The sequence below is a fragment of the Branchiostoma lanceolatum genome, chromosome 18, assembly GCF_035083965.1.
Source record: "Branchiostoma lanceolatum isolate klBraLanc5 chromosome 18, klBraLanc5.hap2, whole genome shotgun sequence".
NCBI classification, from domain to species: domain Eukaryota; kingdom Metazoa; phylum Chordata; class Leptocardii; order Amphioxiformes; family Branchiostomatidae; genus Branchiostoma; species Branchiostoma lanceolatum.
The window spans coordinates 14,633,746-14,639,306 of NC_089739.1; the positions used below are offsets into that span (position 1 = coordinate 14,633,746).

The 5,561-nt window shown below is 41.1% G+C and overlaps 1 long non-coding RNA gene across 1 annotated transcript; it reads right to left on the reverse strand.

The window, feature by feature from the left end:
• Positions 1–1,372: 1,372 nt before the first annotated feature.
• On the reverse strand, positions 1,373–4,077 carry LOC136424349 (uncharacterized). Its single transcript, XR_010753864.1, has 3 exons — positions 3,790–4,077; positions 3,122–3,245; positions 1,373–2,383 (listed from the first exon to the last, which is right to left on the reverse strand). It is a non-coding gene; the product is annotated as an uncharacterized lncRNA (long non-coding RNA).
• Positions 4,078–5,561: the final 1,484 nt, after the last annotated feature.

Genomic DNA, 5,561 nt, shown 5'->3' on the forward strand with positions numbered 1-5,561 from the left:
ACCACACATATCTGTTCCACAAAACACAGATATATGTGGTGATCGTTTGATATATAACTGTGTTTTGTGGAACAGATATATCTGTGTTTTGTAACACATATATATGTGGCGCTCGAATGACATATATAGATTGTCAATGATTTTTTGCCCACACACAATTACAATAGAAAAAAATTTGTAGAACAGCACTTGGATCTTGGAACAAAGTACCTGCTATATGGAACTTAGCTGTTAACTTTATGGTTAAGGTAATGAGGAGTTTTTTATCAGTGGCTGGAAATGTTACAAACAGCGCAGAACTCGACTTAACCTGTAACATTTTCAGCCAATGGTTAAAAAAACCTGACGCTTCTTACAGCTAAGTTCACAGCGGGTGCTTTGTTTGGAGATTCAAGTGCTGAATTCTAGATGTTTCCCATACAAAAGCCGTCTGAGTGTCGGCGAAAAATCATTGACAATCTATATGTTATGTGATCTGTGAATAACACTTATAACTATAATCCAAGACACACCAAGATGGGATTCGAGCGTCCCATATATCTGTGATGCATGACACAGATATATCTGTGCGTGAAAACACAGATATATGTAACGATCGCACCACATATATCTGTGTCTTGCAACACATATACATGTATTAGTAACACTTGTATTTTAGAACAGCTATTAAAACTGAACTAGCACTCTACTGTTTCCAGTGGCTTTTACCACTGCACGAAAAGTGGTATTTACCGTAACGGTAAATGTGATGTAAAGTCTGGTAAAGGTTACATTTACCTGCTATTTACCGGACATTTACCCGCTGGTAAAGGTGCAGATTTACCCGGCATTTACCCGGTATGGTAAGTCCGGTAATGGTTGCCTAAATTTACCCACATTTACCCAGGTCGTGTAAAGCTGCATTTACCGAGATTTACCATTCGTGGTATAAGTCACAGTTATTGTCATTTACCCGCCTATACGGACGGTGTAAATATGCATTTACCGAGATTTACCATTCGTGGTATAAGTCAGTTACTGTCATTTACCCGCCTATACGGACGGTGTAAATATGCATTTACCGAGATTTACCGTTCGTGGTATTTGTCACAGTATCTGTCGTTTACCCCGCGGCCTTTTCGTGGAGTGTAAATATGAATTTACCGAGATTTACCATTTGCGTTATATCTCATACTTAGCGGCATTTACCCACCTGTACATTTATCTGGACATTAACCAAACATGATCTGACACTCCCCTGAATTACCCACATCTACCCATGTTTGTGGAGCACAAGGACAGGGTAAAAGACAAAACTCAGCAATATTTTCTTTTCTAAAGGGTATGCAGATAAAATTTAGTGTTACCGGTTATAAAATGATCAGACACTGAATGTGATCAACTGTCCTGTATTAACAAACACATAAACTACACAAGATACTTACAATGCTTACAAGCATCATTTGTGATGAATGGCACTTAACATCTAACAATACTGACAAACACAGCAATTTGGAAATTGCATAGAGGAGAATGTTTAAACATACAGTAAATACATGTTGTATCATAAGTAATGTGCAAAATTCTGATAACATCATGCCATCAATATTTGCTAGTATGATGAAAAGCTTGAGAACTATGCAAAGAAACAGTAACATTACTACGATAATTACAACTGGCCCGGGCCCCCGATTACATGTTAGACGTGGAAAATATGTAGCCAACATTCAGTGGGGCATGCACTGTTTTGCCAACATGATCAGTGACATGTTTATCCAAGCAATGCTTTATCATTATTTGATAAAAGAAAGGTTTGGGAAATTTTTCCAGCATATCTGTATGTCACACGTACATCAATTTACAATTTAACATTTCAACATTCCAAACACTTTTTATACAAGACTTTGGTGCAGGGTCGGCCTGTATATGCGGGATAGTGCTGGTAAAATCAGAGTTAAGGTACAATGTATTTCTTTCATATTGTAAAATGCATGATCAGCATCATTATAATAATACAACAATATTAACTGCTGTAGAGTGCAAATAGACTGAAACACAATTTGCTACATATTGTACTAAAGCTATGAAGGTCTTAGTGGCCCTTAGTCTGACAGCCAGATACAGAAATGAACTTGTTGCTGTCCCCCACCCCCATACAGGCATTGAATTCCAGGAAAGTAATCCTTTATGGGCTGGCAAAACAGTGGACAGTGACACCTATGGTACATCACATCATTAACTGAAGTGTTATATGCTGTGGAGCTGCTTGTGTCCTCTCTTTATTCCCATTTACATCTGAGTCCACTGCTGCTATGCACTCTGGGCAAGGTATAGACAAGGCTGCCTCCCTCATGTCTGCATGATAGACTTCTTGGTGTGAGGTTGCCTTGTAATGAGCCAGTTCCTGGATAAGAACACCAAAGTATCATTGAACATGAATTCTCATGGACATCTGCCCTGCAAAGATTGAAAAATCTAAAAAAAGAAACTACACATGTATATAGTATGATCAAGAAATATCATGTCACACTGGTAACTGGGATACTCCAACAGTCACTGTCATGCCTTATACCATCAGATAGAGCCGTGTACCTAAACAAATTTCAGGGTTCAGGTATTTTGGACCTGTACCTTATTGATTGTACCCAGTACTGTATCGGTACAGTGTAGTGAGTGTACCGGTACACAACTCTACCATCAGATTATCACAACAGCTGCTAGTAACAACCAAGGAGAGACAATGGAGATTCAGCATGACGGCCTGCCTCAATAATGAAATACTTTGTCATACCTGGGCCGCAAAAAGCGTTCCATACAAATGAATTATCACACAGGCCTCCTTAGAATATCTAGTGCTAATTTTCAGTGCGCCGCAGTTGAAAATTGGAATGCTGGATTCGGGTGTTGGAATTGTGACTGTTAATTACAATTTTTTGTTCGAGGACACCAACTTTTCTTAACTTCTGGCGCATTTCGCATTGAAACGTGTGTTTTCTCGGGTGGGTATGACATAAAATACAACACGGTGTATTCCGCATCACCCTTGGTTGTGCAATACGGAATATACCGTATTGTATTCTAAATGTATACACTGAATGTGCCTCTGTCTTCTGATCATGAGTATGCAGGACTTAAGTCTTACCTAAGAAGCCTGTAGCAGCACTTTGGGTACTCAGCAGCTGCATTTCTGTCAGTTACTAGCAATGTTCCCAGCCAACCTCCTAACAACCCGGGCTGCATTTTTGAAGGTCTCTACTGCTGCCGTACTGGAGGTACATATTGGTAAAAAGGGACACAAATATTATAAGTGAATGACACAGTTGTCCACAACTCTGGGATCCTTAAATATCTTTAAACATATGACTTAGATTTCTACCTGAAATATAATATTGACAAATGATCTGTAGCTGAATACACCTGAATAACATATTCAGGAAAGAAGGCGTCAGGCCTGTAATACAACAATCTTATGGAAATTTCGAGGTCACCAACAACAAATCATTTGAGATTGTGAGAAACAAATGAATATTTGTGAAAATTTCAGCTTCCTCATTTATTAAATACAGTGAAATGTATTTCTTGTTTGCCAATTGTGACCATGCATTCGTGTCTGGTTTAATACCAATCATGAGAAGGTTGCAAAATATTATAACATTTTACATCTATTTTTATCAGGTTAGCTTAGTAAGTTGGAGACATAATTTGAAATTTTCAATCATTTGTGTTTCTGACGATGTCGTGTCAATAACTCAAACTAATTTTGTTAAAAAAGACAGCATTTTCTAATCTGTACGAAGTGGTTATACTCACCACTTGGGTTCCGACCCGAAGATGGTATGCAGGCATGCAGAAAAAAGATACTAGTAGTCCTGCTCGGCAAGGGGGGAGGGGGGCGAAGTGTTGACGAAACTGACATCATCAATTTCCGCGCGTTTTGAGCTTACAACCCATTCACTTATACTATCCAGCCTCCTCTTGGTCTCTTGTCAACCATAGTAGACTATGGCGGTACCATGTTTCGCGAGGATCGCGATACAACGGCTCATCCATGCCAAACGAACAAGGACGAAGGAACGGTTTCCCCTCCATTTTTGAAATTTTCGCCACCCACTTGTACGCATGCGTGCCTACACTGACCAATCAGAGGATGTTGACCATCTCGCTACCATTCCACTATCCCGCGGGGGTCCTGAAGACATGAAGAATGATGTTTGACCTGTCAGGCCACCCCAGAATTGCCAAGATTTTACTAAAAGCCCCCCAAGAAAGGCTTTCAATGTTTTAGTGTTCTCTCTCATCTTGTGGTCTAGGCGCCTGCCCCCCCCCTCCGTGCGTATGATATAAAATACTATAATAATATATAACAAAGTCCAGCTTTGTTATATACTGCAGTAAGTTTGGAGACTTATTTCGGCATAAATAAACCTCCTTGCTATTAACTCTTAACTGAAACTCTTAACTGGGACTCTTGCCTGTTTTAACTGGGACTCTTAACCGGGACTCTTAACCGAGACTCTTAACCGAGACTCTTAACCGAGACACTTAACCGAGACTCTTAACCGAGACTCTTAACCGAGACTCTTAACCGAGACTCTAAACCGAGACTCTTAACCGAGACTCTTAACCGAGACTCTTAACCGAGACTCTTATTAAACCGAGACTCTTAACCGAGACTCTTAACCGAGACTCTTAACCGAGACTCTTAACCGAGACTCTTAACCGAGACTCTTAACCGAGACTCTTAACCGAGACTCTTAACCGAGACTCTTAACCGAGACTCTTAACCGAGACTCTTAACCGAGACTCTTAACCGAGACTCTTAACCGAGACTCTTAACCGAGACTCTTAACCGAGACTCTTAACCGAGACTCTTAACCGAGACTCTTAACCGAGACTCTTAACCGAGACTCTTAACCGAGACTCTTAACCGAGACTCTTAACCGAGACTCTTAACCGAGACTCTCGCCTGTCTTAACTGGGACTCTTAACTGGGACCTTAACTGGGACCTTAACTGGGACTCTTAACTAGGACCTTAACTGGGACCTTAACTGAGACTCTTAACTGGGACCTTAACTGGGACCTTAACTGGGACTCTTAACTGGGACTCTTAACTGGGACCTTAACTGGGACCTTAACTGGGACCTTAACTGGGACTCTTAACTGGGACCTTAACTGGGACCTTAACTGGGACCTTAACTGGGACCTTAACTGGGACCTTAACTGGGACCTTAACTGGGACTCTTAACTGGGACCTTAACTGGGACCTTAACTGGGACTCTTAACTGGGACCTTAACTGGGACCTTAACTGGGACCTTAACTGGGACTCTTATCTGGGACTCTTAACTGGGACCTTAACTGGGACTCTTAACTGGGACCTTAACTGGGACCTTAACTGGGACCTTAACTGGGACCTTAACTGGGACTCTTAACTGGGACCTTAACTGGGACCTTAACTGGGACCTTAACTGGGACCTTAACTGGGACCTTAACTGGGACCTTAACTGGGACTCTTAACTGGGACCTTAACTGGGACCTTAACTGGGACTCTTAACTGGGACCTTAACTGGGACCTTAACTGGG